General features: G+C 44.8%; 1 protein-coding gene across 2 annotated transcripts in view; it reads right to left on the reverse strand.

The window, feature by feature from the left end:
- LOC106588355 (semaphorin-6D) overlaps window positions 1–16,547 on the reverse strand; it is a 95,354-nt gene that overhangs the window by 38,367 nt on the left and 40,440 nt on the right. For both annotated transcript variants that reach the window (XM_014177250.2, XM_014177243.2), the window contains exon 3: window positions 4,458–4,605. The gene's annotated coding sequence lies outside the window, so the exon portion shown is untranslated. The remainder of the gene's footprint in view (window positions 1–4,457; window positions 4,606–16,547) is intronic.

A 16,547-nucleotide genomic window follows, 5' to 3' on the forward strand; every position in this document is an offset into this window, starting at 1 on the left:
AGAGGCTGTTAAACTGTTTGAAAGAGATTCTCAATTAAATCAAGGACACTGAACAACGAGCGATGGTCGCTAAAGAAAAAAAGAGGCGAAAGATGAACGTCAGATTAGACAGATGAAGGGGTTTAAAATAGGCCCTCACGCATCTTCAGGGAGAGATGAAAAGCAGAAGCAGGACTGAAGGGTCCCTCGTTCTCCCTCCCTCTTTTTCCCCCACTTTCTCCCTTCTCTCTGCAATCTTTCTCCATCCCCACTTTCTCTTCCAACGCTCTTTCTTCTGCTTCCCTATCTTCAATCACGCTTTCTTATTTGGAGCATTCCTCCATGTCTCTTGAACTCGAATCGTCCGTCTTGAACTCAAATCGTCCGTCTTGAACTCAAATCGTCCGTCTTGAACTCAAATCATACTTCTGTTTCTCTCCCCATGCCACTTTGCTTTCTTCCCTCTCATCTCAGCCTACCGCCTGCTGCTTTGGTCCACTTCTTTGATCGCCCTGTACTCAGAACAGCATGACACCATGCATGTCTTACAATGTTATACAACCCTGGCTTCTGATCCCAGGACAGTTCCAAACACATTGATCCTCCTCCGAGCAGCCAGCTACTGTACCAGTCTCATCTAGGCCATACGAACTTTGTCAACAAAGGATGACATCGTCTTTCCGTACACAGCCAAGCCTCTAACCACGAGTCCATAAAACACTGTTGGTGATAGTAGAGCTATCACAAATAGAACGGATTGACCGTCCTCGCAGGTATAACGCAAGCTCTCATTCTCTTGAAACGACCGATTCTGCAACCTTCCTGAGAGTGCACGTCTCTGAGCCTTACTGTTTGTGAGAAAGTGTGTGTGTGTGTATATCTCCTTGTGTACAGCAAGTGTGTGTTTGTGTGGGTCCATAGATTGCTCTATTTTCCTATTAAGTCTCCTTTCACGGTTTCTCGGCATGTGTCTGTGAGCCCATAGGGACAGAAGCTGTGGCCCCCTTTCTTCTAAAAATAGGCCAGTCTTTAGTGTCCCTAATACTCGACTGGACCGGCTGACACAGCGATAATTGGGGGGTGTTGAAAGCAACAGTGAGACATGGGAGTGATTACCAAGCGAGAGGGCTTCGAATCACAGAAGTGCTTTTCTTTCTGGGCTCTGCTCCCTGGTGGGCATGCCACCTAACAACTAGCCCTGTGAGACTTTAGCAAGGTTTAGAGTGATTGGTGTTCACGGTGTGTGTGTGTGTGTGTGTGTGTGTGTGTGTGTGTGTCAGAGCGGATGTATGCCTGTGGATGTAAGTGGATGTATGCCTTTGTGTGTGTGTGAAGCAATTGGATACTCTCAGTCCCCCTTCTGCGGCACTTTGAGAAAAAGGTCATGTCGCGCCCGTGGCGAGGACATCCCAGAGCTGGGTTTCTGCGGTCACTCTCTCCCTGGACAGCCGGCTGCTGGGGAATCGATACTTTGACCTCCAGTACTGTTCTGCGTCAGCATAGAGGTGCATTATCGGACAGCTCCAGGTGCTAGAGTGTGAGAGCTAAATGCCTGTTATCACCATCATTGCTGGCCAGAGATCTCATCTAGCCACATGCATCGAAAGCCATCTATCCCCTTATCGCTATACAGTGCCTTTCCCTCTTTCACACCGAGTCGTCCTCCTCTTTCTCCCATTGCTCTTTTGCATTCTCGCCGCTCTCCATGTCTTCATCCTGCCCCTTAAACCCTCCCTCCGCTCTCTCTCTTTGGATTTAAATGGAGTTTGACGTTTCTATGGCAACTTGAGTGTTATCGACAGAGCTTATGTCTTCTAACCTTCAGCGGTGGCCTCTCCTCAATAGGTGGGCTGGTGTTTATTCAGAAATCCATAACCTCCATTTTAAGAGCAGTAAGCGAAACCATGGTCTTTAAGAGCTTGTGTCAGTGTCCTTGGGCATTTCTTGCAAGCGGCAGCGGCGCCTTAGCCACTTATCAAGAAGGCAGGCACTTGTACTGCAGTAGAAAGAGATCTTGAGAAATAATCCAAAGCACTCTGTTTACAATCTCCAGATGGAAACCTGGGCAAAAGGCCGGTCCTTTTCACACGGTCTCCTCCTTTTCCATCTACCTGTGCTATTATATGACCAGCATGAAACAAGTATGAATGAGGATTGATGTTGCAACTCCCCTTGGGTTATTGGGGGAAAAAAAACAGAAACATACATACAAATTTCACTTAACGCTATGCAGCAGTCTACACGGCGCTCTACACAGCAGTAGCGGCTTTGTGAGTATTTTGTCATTAAGCCCAATGGTTGGCCTGTCACCTGGGGATCGATGTGCTAAGACTCCGTGACCGTCTCCTCCTCTGAGGGATATAAGGAGGTGACAGTTCCCATGGTTTCCCCTGCCTGCCTCATCGATCGCAGCCGGGGAGAGGAGGTAGGAACGTTGATTCGTGTCACATTGTTTGCCGTGAAGCTGACTCCAAACCCACCTTTCTTGCCCTACCTACATTCTGAGGAGGCAACACAACTGATTGGCTCAAACGCATTAAGGAAATAAATTCCACAAATTAAATTTTAACAAGGCACACCTGTTAATTGAAATGCATTACAGGTGACTAACTCATGAAGCTGGTTGAGAGAATGCCAAGAGTGTGCAAAGTTGTTGTCAAGGCAAAGGGTGGCTACTTTGAAGAACCTCAAATATATTTTGATTTGTTTAATACTTTTTCGTCACTACATGATTTCATATGTGTTATTTCTTAGTGTTGATGTATTCAATATTATTCTACAATGTGGAAAATAGTAAAAATAAATAAACACCCTGGAATGAGTTGGTGTGTCCTAACTTTTGACTGGTACTGTATATATGCAAAGAAATATGATTTTACTGAGTTACAGTTCATGTAAAGAAATCAGTCAACTGAAATATATTAATTAAGCCTTAATCTATGGATTTCACATGACTGGGCAGGGGTGCAGGCATGGGTGGGGCCTGGGAGGACATAGGTCCACCCACTTGGGAGCCAGGCCCAGCCAATCAGATGAGTTTCCCCCCACAAAAGGGCTTTATTACAGACAGAAATACTCCTCAGTTTCACCAGCTGTCCGGGTCATTGGTCTCAGATGATCCCGCAGGTGAAGAAGCCGGCTGTGGAGGTCCTGGGCTGGCGTGGGTACACGTTGTCTGCGGTTGTGAGGCCGGTTGGATATACTGCCAAAATCCCTAAAACGACGTTGGTGGTGGCTTGTGGTAGAGAAATGAACATTCAATTCTCTGGCAACAGTTCTGGTGGACATTCCTGCAGTCAGCATGCCAAATGCACACTCCCTCAAAACTTGAGACATCTGTGGCATTGTGTTGTGTGACAAAAAGAAAACCTTGGAGAGTACATGTGAAAACCACATAATCAAACAAACACAATATTCGGAAAGTACAAAGTGGACATTCTATACAGGGTCAGTATAATGTCAATGTCCTCCCTTTCTGCTCAAGGTATTCCCCATTATCAAATGATTTAAAAGTGACCCTATGTTGACCACTCAGCTGGGTGTGAGTGAGGAAAGACTACCCCTGCTATTACATTTGAGAATCATCTCGCACGCTTCTCCATTTAGTCAGAAACCGTAAGCACAGCTAAAAGATCAGGTGAGCCTACATTCTATCCAAATACTGACAAATGAATCGCTGTGGAATAATGACTGACAACTCGTCAACACTCTGGCCCAAAACTAACAGGGTTTCCCCACACCTGGGCTGAATGGTCTACCCCTGCCTCTGTTGACTGTTACCGTGTCTATTTTCACCTTTACTCTCAGCAACCTTCCCTGCACAAAGCCAACCTCGGCACACCTGACAGTGCAGCAGCCCCATTCAATCCCACACAAAGGATTCTGCCAACATGGCTGATAGGAGTACAAGAACCGCGAGGAGACCCGTCTGTCCGAAACAAGAACCTCTCCACAGGCCGTTTGCTAACCTGTTTTCTCATGGCTCTCCTGTCCCTCTCCAGCATACATACGTTGAGCAATATGTTTGGAACATCGAGTCGCAATAAAAAAAAATCACAGTATCGAATCGCAATACATATCGGCCTCTAAGTATCGTGATAAAAACATATTGTGAGGTCCCTGGCAATTCCCAGCCCTAGTGACAACATTGAGAGAGAGATCAGAGTAATATCGTTAGTGCCACACACAATTGACTTGGCTAACCATATTCCTCCGGAGCTTATACAAGTGCTGACAATTTAGATATTGCACCAGTAACTGCATCAAGGTTGTGATCGGCATTGCTATAGGGGGATTACAATACTTCGGGACTTTGCTGATCAAGTAAAGTGCATGATGAAATCAAAATCACCGGGCTGAGAAATTCAATCACCCAAGACGCTCTCTCCCATGGTGCTATTGCTTTTACCTACTGCTCCACTGAGCTCAATGGGAAATCTAACCGTCCTGCAATAGAAGGTAAACTCGCTGATACTCACAGTCTTGAACCTGCTGAGACTGGCAGATGCAGCGTGCAATCAGTCACTGTCGTCGAAGTTCACGGGAAGTGGAAGAAACAATGGTTCAGAAAGAAGAGGGAGGTGGGAAGTGGGGGTGGACCCCCGCAGAGTGGTCCTCAGCCAAGTCCTGTGACGATGAGAAGAACAACATTTAAATCCGAAACATTGACTTTTCTAAACACACAAGAAAATGGCCCCCGTCTAACTTTCGCTTCACCACTCTGACCCTCCAATCCAGGGTTTGTGATTGTAGTTAGGGAGACAGAGTGGGAGAGAGAGGGCCTCCTAATGTAAATCAGCATACAAACATTGACAAATCCATCGGTTTGGGGCGCAATGGAGGGCAAGAGCGGTCGACTCAAAACTTCAATGGTGACCTCAACATGTTCCCCTATTAGTGGGGAATGGCAGTCAGTTGCATTAGGTTTGACAGGCGACATCCACGTAAATAGATCTCGAACCTAAAATGACATTTTTACATTTACATTTTAGTCATTTAGCAGACGCTCTTATCCAGAGCGACTTACAGTAGTGAATGCATACATTTCATGCATTTTTTTTGTACTGGCCCCCTGTGGGAATCGAACCCACAACCCTGGCGTTGCAAACACCATGCTCTACCAACTGAGCCACAGGGAATGCAATCTGTCTGCAAATGCAATTATTAATTATTAATTCCCCAAAAATATAAAAGTAAAGAACTATCATTAGAATAACATCATTCCTTACTGTGCTATTAGATCACTATTAAAACAAAAACAATCATGTTAGAAGTTGCCTATTTCCTGGATTTGACCATTTTTACTGGAGGGAACGTTTTTGTTGAATAACCTTTACTAAATCAGATTTTTTGGAAACGAAGCCTTGGTCCAATTATAATCTAACTTGACTAACGAGCGTGAGCTCAAGAGTTAAAACACACAGTGGAGCCCCACAGGAGACTGGCTGAGGCACTCTAATCTAATCTTACCAGAGAGGAACATGACCACTGAGGTGAGGCCATAGAACAAACCTGCTACCGTGGCAACGGCAACCCAGAGAGACCACCTGGCCAATAGGAAGCCGAATAAGAGACGAATGGAAAGGCTCTAAGCCCTCAGGCCTCGTAATGGCCCTATTGTTATGATCCATCATCTGTCTGTATTACCCCGTCACTGCCTTTTTATCTTGTACTTTCTCCGACAAAACAATGTTTGAGGGTTTTATCCTGATATGCCGTTTTTCCCCATTTCACCCTCTGATGCCTTTCCCATTCTCAATCTGTCCGTCAGCTCGACTTCCTCCGAGTCAGGATTTGTAATACAGATCATTTTTATATTCCACAACGAGCCCGGTTGTTGCCTTTCTGTTGATCTACAGTCTCTTTATCCACCACTCTTTTACCCAAAGTCCAGCCTCTTTTTTCATTCCGCTGGCCCTTTCGTTTTAGAAATGCCTTTGTTTATTTCGCTTATTCCACGATAATGGTGTTCTCTCTCTGTATGATCTTTTTACACTGCCAATGTTTGATTTCTTTTCTTGTACATCAAGTCACAAAAACCCTCCGTCATTCAAAAATTCAACAAACAAATCCATCACAACGAGAGTCGTTTGTCCTGCATTTGACAAACTTCACTGAGTGTTTGAGGCATGCTTAAACAAGTTGTCTGTCAGGTTGTTTGACTACTGGATGAATTGGATATTTAGCGGACACCAGGCAGCTATCCGGAGTTGGGGGGGGGAGGGCAATGAATTACTCCAATGATGCAATGCGGAGATTTATTGAGAACGGTTTGACTTTGGGAGAAAATAATGGTATGTTAGGACAAAGATCAATGCAGCTTGCTTGGCCATATCTCTAGCCATTCCAAAGACTGGACATACTACCGGTCCTGGAACACTTGGGTAATGGAGCAATTTTTCAAGTTGATTCCAGTTTCCCTCGAGGCAAGGCAGTGAAAAATAATCTACAATAAGGACACCAATCTGAGAGAGGGATTGCGTAAAAGGGCGTGCCTGTGACAGCTACCTCTCATGGCCAATGTGTCTACAGGGAATCTATCTGGATTTAACCATGAGCTGAGGCAAAGACCAATAAATAAAGGAAGAGAGAGAGGCAGAGAGAGCGAGGCAGAGAGAGAGGAAGAGAGAGATGCAGAGAATGAGAGCAGGCAGAAATGGGGTGACGCAGAGGTAAAGAAAATGGAAATATGAAAGAATGATGTAGAAGTGTGTGTGGGGGGGTTGAATAAGTGGCAGAGAGAAAGACATCCGCAATAAAGAGAATAATTGACTGGGGGGAAATGGTTATGAGACAGGAAAAGGAGAACAGGTGAAGAAAAGTTGAACAGGTGAAGAAAAGTTAAGCTCAAACAGGGCGGACAGACAAATCTACATACAAATTCTGAGAAAGGAGGCTGCAGTCCAAAAAAGGGGTTTCCAATTGGCTGATGCAGTTACAGGTGTGTGTATTTTATACTTTGCTACAAAGTCACTCCAGAGAGTTCAGAGAGAGTTCATCTGATCTCGGGTTTTTAAGCCAAACTAACAGCAAAAAGAGAGCGTAGCCTGACAGACAGCATCTCTCCGGGTAGACGTGGACACACTCCAGCTGACTAAGCTGAGCCATATTTGATTTTTCATCAGCTATAATTACACGTTTATTTACTAAATACAACTATCCAGGTAATAACTTGTGTGATGACCGTGTCTTTGATCAACTTTCTTTCCTCATCCATATTTGAATAAAGTTTTTCAAGTTTGAATTGATAGGGCTCAATGCGGCGTATACCCTTGACTTTTTAATGGAGTCTGTCAGACTTCCACTAACGCGAGCGCAAAGACAAATAAGTGCTCCAGAAACTTTACTCTGAATTAGTCCAAATGTTCAGAAATGATGTGGCTGGGTGTATGAGCACCTATTTTTACCCCCGCTTGTTAGTTCCTAATTCCGTGGTGCCCATTTTCTCATTCATATTCGAGCCCATCTCCTCTTCAATCTGACTTAAACTACAGCTACACTTCTCTCAATGTGTCCCTCAAGAACAATGATGGTTCCTCAAGAAGCTAGCAGACATGGTTGTGACCAATGATTAATGAGTTCTAACGAGTATCCCGGCCTGCCTTAACCAAGTCCATTTTCTCAATCTGTCCCCGTGGCAACACCGGGTCGTAATGAGGCTCACCCTCGTTAGGCCATGATTCATTGACTCCACTCCCCCTCACACCTAATGAAAACCTCTGCTTCCTTCCTCCTCTCTTTTCCTTTCCACTCAACTTCTCCCCTCTAAATGTCCATCCCTCTTTCTCAAACACGCCCTCCTCGCCGATCCTTCTGTATTAGGGCTCCTGACTATCTTCCTGTCTCATCCCGGTCTCACTTTCTCTCCAGTGTTCTATTCCTTCACTCATTTATTCCCCTCTCTTCCGATTCGGTCTCGGCTTCTTCTGTTGTCACTTCTCATCCATGGCTGTCCAACAGCCTGACAGTTAGGTCGGAACCGTCACTTGTGATCAATTGGCGTGACCTCACTTCCTGTTATGAAACGAGCACATCAATAAATGACTCCCAACCAGGTCAGGGAATTTCCAGTCTGTTCTGAGTCACAGAAGACATCAGTTCCACTGAACAGTGCTGAACATCCTTGTGGGATAACCATAACGATTCCCTATTACTCACAAAACATGGCGAAGAGCGTTTCATCACGGGGGGAACGTTACTAGTCCACACTACAGAGCTCTAATGATACGATCCCCGCTGATATTTTGCGGATGGGACTCAGAGGGGAGAGAATGTCTATTGAAATTAGTGTTTGTGTGCGCGTGTGTATGCACCTTTGTGTATGTGCGAACGTGTCCAACGGAGATTACGCATTTCAGCCCCTCTGGGAGCCATTTGCTGGTTGCCCTTGGTAACAGGTAGTGAGAGACCTCTGCTTTAACAGGGTGTAATAAGAATCAATGTCATCACTGCCCAACAGGCGAAACGCCCTCCCCCCAGTCATACTTGAGGGAAACGGACAGACTCTCACACACACACACACACACACACACACACACACACACCTCAGAGCTTCACGTGTTCCAGAACCCCCTCCCCCCCACAGCCACTCCCCTCAGAGCACTTCTACTGCAACCTCATCTTAACAGATGACGTGGGGGTCAGCTGAGGGGAATACAAGGAGCTGGTTGGCTGAATGACTGTTGAGATTACAACCGTAGTAAAGTGGAGTGCAGCAAGGTCAAGGATTGGCCCGGTTTACATTACCATGAACCCTACAGACCCTTTGGGGGTGGTTTTGATGTTTTTACAATGGTGGGTGGGTTATTCAAGGGGTCAATTTAGTAACAGAGTGCCACAGGGGTTAATCCCGGGACCCCAACTGTTTTCCACGGGTTCATCTGTCTGTGTTAACTCTAGGATATGCCATTTGGGACAACGCAGGAGACTACACACTGTAGCGACGAGACAAAGACGTCATGTGCTTTCACTGCCCACTCCGATTTTGCTCTTATCGTCAGCTGGGTAATCAGAATGGCTTACTGCCTGATGACAAACAATGTCCAGGCGAACAGAGACACAATGGACACGGTCATAGACATACACAGGCAGGCAGGCCCTCAGAGTTCATCCATATCTCCTACTGTATAAACATAACTGTTTTTCTTCCAATGGAACAGACTTAAAGGGAGGATGCATTCCAACAGTAAGGGCTTGTACAAGATGTCAAATCGGGACTGAGCAATTAACCCCATTTATGGGGCAAACTGTGATAAGGGGATGAACAAGGCAAGGTCTCATAAGCTCTTCTGTTGCCACATCTCTCCATAACTCTCGTATACTGCAGTCCAAAAGAGGGGGGAAAAAAACAGTATTTTTGATGCAGGGAAATTGTCAAAATTAAAGGAGAAGAGGGAGGGTGGAGAGGAAGAGGAGAGAGAAGGTGGAGAGCAAGAGGAGAGGGAGACGTGAGGAAGAGGGGAGGAAGGAAAAGATGTGAAGAGAGGATAAACAAAAGACGTCACAAGAAGGAAGATGGAGAGAAGAGTGAGTGTAAGGAAAGGAGGAGAGAATAATGAGAGAGTGGCGGAAGAGAGCAGACAGAGATGAAGAAGAGTGGTAGAGAAGCAGAGATAGGGGAGAGGGAGAAAGAGGGAGAAAGGGAGAGAGAGAGATAAAGAAACAGAGCAAGGGAGTAGTCAGGCGGAACTAATTGAAGACCCACTGGTGAGGTGGAGTGGGTGCCTCTGTGTTGCCTGGGGCGACCGCTCAAGGCGGTTGTTGCCCAGGAATCCCCCCCCCCCCCTCTCTACGGCTGTTGATGGAATTGGCTAATTGGATCAGACAGATTACAGATGTCTAAGGACGCAGGCTAAGTGTTTGTGTGTAGGTGTGTGTGTGTGTGTGTGTGTGTGTGTGTCTTTATGGTTGCTTTTGTGACTTATGGAGAATTGTGTTTCTAATTCTCAGAGACCGGTTTCAGATGCAACCACCACTCACAAGAGGGACATTGTATGTGTATCGAGCAATATTTGTGCATATTTGTGTGTGGGTAGACATGCATAACATGTCTGTACTTTGGAGCAAGTCTCATAATAAAAGTACTTTATTAAAGGGTTGGTGCGTGCTAGTGTACCAAATGTCCTTATGAGTGTATAGCTCACACACATTCATGTGGCCTGGGTTGGTCCACAACAACTTATATCCTATGAAAAACGCATTGTCCCTAGTGTTCCACCGTACAGTTCATTGAACGCTCAAGTATAAACTCCAGAGTGAATTTACTTTAGGTCACAGGTTAATTTGTGTGCTCAGTGTGAAATGTTTGGTTTTTTTGCAACGGGAAGTAATAGTTGTACATTTCGATTAGGAAATGCCTAACGGTTGTGTTTTTGTATTCTTATGATTGGGACCTACTGGCTTATTATGTCTGAGTGAATGGACTGCTTATCTTTAACATCATGCTGTGTGTGGCTGCTGTCTTTCCATCGGTCCTGTGCAGTGGTGGAGTGGAGTCTGGTGAAGTGGGTATACTAAAATTGCCATAATGGCCTGCCCAGCAAAGGAAAGGAACCCTGTGTGAAGAATCCTGTGTTTTCCTATTGTTTCTTATTCGTTTTCCTATACATTTTTCAGTTTTGCCCTCTCAAAATCATTATTTTTTTATTGTAGAAAAACAAACAAAAAATGTGATGTTCTAAGTCCGGGATGTGCTGAGGAGTATTTTGGTAATAATAATGTATTATTTTTGTTCAATCTGATTGGGTGGGCCTGGCTCCCCAACACCTACGCCCGATGCAAACAGGGCATGACAACCGAATTGCGCATCACAAATAGCCTACTAACCAAGACCTTGGACTAAAAACTTTTTCAATGCCTTGTTTGCATACCCATTGTTGTCTTAGTTACGACATCTACCAGTAAATGCTAAGTTGAAACGTCTTTCCTACCTACCAACGTCATTCTTCTGTGAGCTGCTCCATGCCAAAACCAGTTGAGAGCTGTGCGCTCTTGCTGTCTGCAGATGATATTCCGCTGAAACTAGGCTGTGTGCTGCGCACATGTGAATATATTTCACATGCTACGGGATTGTGTAGGCTACTTTCTGCATGATTTCTCTGTTGTACTACATAATTAATAAGTTGTATACCTCACTACACTAATTTGATATGTATCAGTGGGGATTAAGGAGTGAGTAAAAGCAGGGGCGCAACTTTGATTTTAGAAGTGGAACACACACACACACACTATCAGTGAAAAGTTTGGACACACCTACTCATTCCAGGGTTTTTCTTTATTTTTACTATTTTAGAATAATAGTGAAGACATTAAAACGATGATATAACACAAATGGAATCATGTAGTAACCAAAAAAAGTGTTAAACATATCAAAATATATTTTATATTTGAGATTCTTCAAAGTAGCCACCCTTTGCCTTGATGACAGCTTTGCACACTCTCAACCAGCTTCACCTGGAATGCTTTTCCAACAGTCTTGAAGGAGTTCCCACATATGCTGAGCACTTGTTGGCTGCTTTTCTTTCACTCCGCGTTCCAACTCATCCCAAACCATCTCAATTGGGTTGAGGTCGGGTGATTGTGGAGGCCAGGTCATCTGATGCAGCACTCTATCACTCTCCTTCTTGGTGAAATAGCCCTTACACAGCCTGGAGGTGTGTTGGGTCATTGTCCTGTTGAAAAACAAATGATAGTCCCACTAAGCGCAAACTAGATGGGATGGCGTATCGCTGCAGAATGCTGTGGTAACCATGCTGGTTAAGTGTGCCTTGAATTCTAAATAAATCAGACAGTTCACACAATGTGTCATTTTTGCCTCAATCCTCACTGCTTCCAAAACAATTGTCACCAACACCACACAACTGGCCTTTTAACTCAACCCACTTAGCCATAACACTAACAAATGCAAAATTACATTGTTATCGTCAGCTCTGGGTACAATAGGCACAGATCTAAGATCAGCTTAAATTGTTCACATCCTAATATTAACAAATACGTGATCAAATGCAAAACTGACTTTAGATCAGTCTATGGATGACTAACTCCTAGTCCCTATTGTTATTATGATGTTGTGAAAGATTTAGGTCTACTTACTGGTAAACGACTAAGCCTATACAAGGCTTTAGTAAATCTCTCTATAAGACTATAGCAGAGATTATGGCCTCCAGTGAATTAAAGGGGATGAGGGGAAACTATCACTGGGAGTTGAGTGCCTCAGAAAGCCTATATTTAATGTTGTTGTGATGCTTCTTAAAGGGATACGGAGATGTTTAGGCATGCAATTAGTCATGATGACTGACAATTAATCATGATACTCCATTTGTGAATGTGTTGTTACAAGGGACATTCATGTTCTGCATTAAAAGACATAGCGAACAAATGAACATCTACATGCAGAAATGCACCCGTCTACATTGTAAATATATAACCATAAAGACGACAACTGGTCTTGCACCTTTAAAGGAGCGCCACACTTGGGACAGATATCAAAAAAATCTGGCGGAGATCAGGGAATATCTTCCACATGTGATGTCAGAGAACCGTAACGAAGTTAGCCTGAAGCTCTAAATCAGAACGTACTCTCGACACACACGTGCATGCTCAAACACACACACACAACTTTGCCTCAATCCTCACTGCTTCCAAAACAATTGTCACCAACACCACACAACTCGCCCTCCTTTAGTTGGCTCCTCAGGAGTTTGAGGCATGTTCTAATTGGCTCCTGTGGTGTTCCTGGACCACTCTAATTGGCTGAGGGAGTAGTAGGTCTCCTCCTAGCAACCCCATTATAGAGATGCTGCCGACTGACAAGAAAACTCGCCACTGCTGGTGACAAGGCTTGTTTGTCAGTGTCTGGAGGTTATAGGACGAAGAAAAGAAGAAAAAAACAACAATAACATCCGCTTTGCTTGACATCATGAGTAGTGTGTCTCAAAGACACTTTTCAGCCCATGCCATGTTGACAGGGTCCACTTTATGGCTCGCTTTTTCAAGAAGGCTCTCTCCGCACTGATATGACAGATACGAGATTGAAACCAGAGCCCTCTGTGTGTGTGTGTGTGTGTGTGTGTGCGTTTACTGTATGCCCACTGTGAATATTCACACCCACGCATTGATATTTACCCAAACTCCTGCCGATGCATCCCATTACCCTTCTAAAATGCCCCTCGCTGTCACCTGTATAAACACACAGCATCAACGCAAAACACACACACTGCATACACACGCACAAAAAGTCACACACACAACGGCAACAAAAACCCATCCACATATCTGTACATAGAGCTCAGGGCTACATCACAAAAACAGATGAACTGAGTCGCACTGGAATACAATATATTACAATAGGTCATTTAAGACACTTTCATCCAAAAGTCTCCGCTAAACGATGCTAATATACATTTAGAACTATTCTTGTGACCCTTGCGGGAATCAAACTAACCACCCTTGGTGCTAGCACCCCACTCTAACCTACAGAGTCTTCTGATCCACAATAGTTCCAGGAAAGATTCACAACAGATTTCCGTTATAATGATATGAGGAGAGCGGTTCTATTTTTTCCACAAACCCATTACTGAGGTGGTGTAGTGGATTCTGCAAAGACGAAATGTACTGTTGTGACCACCTGACGCTCCCAATCGGTTTTAATTGAACATTTCTCCGACTCTCCATCATGGTGTAGGATAGACTGTACAACTGCTTTCTTCTGGTTTGAACTGAACATATTGCCTTTGATGTTGATTCTGGGGTCAACTTGAGGAGAAAGTCTTAAGTGGAAGGAAAATACAAGTAAAAACTCCCCTAAAGTATATGTTCCTCCCTCCCTAAAACAACTCCGCAATCCCCGCTGTACTTCTCTGTCCAGACAAAGCAAAGATAGTGGTCGAAAACAATCACAGGCAGTACATGTGTGTGTCGGCGGTGTGTGTAGAAACACAGATCGGTAGATAAGTGGAAATAAACTCCTGTAGTCAACATTCCTCGGCTTGAGACAGTTAATCTCCCCATGGCATGTCTTCCATCTCTACAAACGTCATAAACAAGCAACGCTCTCGCTCTTCCCCCTCTCCTACTGGTCTCGGCTTCTTTTCCTCCTCCCCATCTGTCCGTCTTTGCCCTCCCACTCACCTTGACATCTCTATCCATTTCTCCGTTCCCTTCCCGCTGTTCCCTCCCTAGTCCGCACCCATCTTTCCACGTAGACACACTCCATGCTCCCTGTAAACATGGCTGAGCCAGAGACAAAGATACCTAGAATCCTCTCCATCTACACTGGCTGCCTGCGATGGATAAGGTGTGTCTTGTTTAGGCATTTAAGATAGAGATCCTCACTTTCGCAATCACTGATGGCTTACAGTACACGGGCTGAGGCCTAGTGTGTGTGTGTGTGTGTGTTTACTATGTGTATCTGTGGCCAAAAAATGCCAACAGGCTTGACAAGTCTCTACAAGGCCCAGAGGTTCAAAGGTTACAGGATGACCGAGGATACCCTGGAATGTGGACCTAATTGCGCCTCTGCTGCTTAGTGGAACTGACAAATTTATGGTTAAGGTTAGGCAACCATAACCCTCCCAGGACTGATACTGAGAACCTGTTTGTGTGTGTCGGTGTGTGTGAGAGATCACGGACGCAAGTGTCTGTGTATGTGTGCATCTACCAATGCATCTGCCTATTTCTCTGTGTGACAGGCCGCATCCGTCTGTAGGCGTAAAGAGAAACATAAACAGAAGCCTTACAACGCACACAGCTCTCTCAGAAGTGGGGAATGCAGTGTTAAAAGGCAGCCTTGGCATGTGTAGCATTTAGCCAGGTTCCAGGGGGAACTGAAAGCATTGGGGCCCTCATTCCACCCTAACACAGGTCACATGGACACCGTGACGTTTCCTGTGTTGCGGAATTCTTCGCCTACCTAAAGACCATGCACCTCCACTAAATCCAATCCACAACAAGGAACTTAAGGTGGAACAAGGTTCATAACACAGAAGGGGTGGGGACATAAGGAGGCCTGTGCGGTTTCTGATGGGGTTTGTGAGAGTATTGGACACGTTTCAATTGGAAGTGTTAGCTGCTGGTTGTCTTGGACCGACGAACAACTCGCCTGGCAATATTTTGACGTGGATAAAATGCTCCGAGATGAGCAGAAACCTCACAGCGCTGTACTTGCCGATGGATCTTTTTACGCTGTCCACGAGGGGCTGATTCAAAGTGAACGGCGCGTATACGATGAGCGCACAACGTGCATGCGATAAGAACCACATCTTGCATGTTCCAAACTCTGTGTCATCCATTGAGTAGTTTATCGTAACGTAGAAATCAAACAGGTGCCAAATGCTCCATAGTCATTGAAAGACTAGTCGAGTGATCAAGTGTTAAGTGGGATAGCCACCAGAACTCTAAACATTTCGTCAAAGATATCTGGCTTCAACAGAGCTCCCAGTCATGTTTTACATTGAATAAGCCCCGAACAGTCGACATTAGAGCAGAGGCCACATTTGGTCTAAGCTCCATTACTTTGATCTTTTTTATAATGTCAGCTTTACTGCCTCGTATACACAATGGACACAGCTCAGCAGTGTTAAGTCCTACTAGCCCATATATAACCCTGTCTTAATACCACACAAATACTGTAATCATATGTTATAAATACTGTATATGCACGCACACACACAAAACACACACAGTAGACATACCCACAATCACAATTACACATGCAAACACACAGATGTAAACAAAATAAACCACTCTGCCCAGCTACAGTACGTTCGGAAAGTACTCAGATCCCTTGACTTTTTCCACATTTTGTTATGTTACAGCCTTATTCTAAAATTGATTAAATTGTTTTTTCTCTCATCAATCTACACACAATACCCCATAATGACAAAGCAAAAACATGTTTTTAGACATTTCCGAAAAATTATACAAATTAAAAAACACACTGAAATATCATATTTACTTAAGTTCAGACCCTTTACTCAGTACTTTGTTGAAGCCCCTTTGGCAGCGATTACAGCCTCAAATATTCTTGGGTACAAGTTTGGCACACCTGTATTTGGGGAGATTCTATCATTCTTCTCTGCAGATCCTCTCAAGCTCTGTCAGGTTGGATGGGGAGTGTCACTGCACAGCTATTTTCAGGTCTCTCCAGAGATGTTCGATCGGGTTCGGGCTTTGGCTGGGCCACTCAAGGACATTCAGAGACTTGTCCTGAAGCTGTGTGCTTAGGGTCGTTGTCCTGTGAGAAGGTGAACCTTTGCCCCAGTCTGAGGCCCTGAGCGCTCTGGAGCAGGTTTTCATCAAGGATCTCTGTACTTTGCTCTGTTCATCTTTTCCTCGATACTGACTAGTCTCCCAGTCCCTTCCACTGAAAAACATCCCCACAGCATGATGCTGCCAACACCATGCTTCACCGTAGGGATGGTGACAGGTTTCCTCCAGAAGTGACGCTTGGCATTCAGGCCAAAGAGTTCAATCTTGTTTTCATCAGACCAGAGAATCTTGTTTCTCATGGTCAGAGTCCTTTAGGTGCCTTTTGGCAAACTCCAAGCGGGCTGTCGTGTGCCTTTTACTGA

The sequence above is a fragment of the Salmo salar genome, chromosome ssa27 (assembly GCF_905237065.1).
Source record: "Salmo salar chromosome ssa27, Ssal_v3.1, whole genome shotgun sequence".
In the NCBI taxonomy this organism is placed as follows: Eukaryota; Metazoa; Chordata; class Actinopteri; order Salmoniformes; family Salmonidae; genus Salmo; species Salmo salar.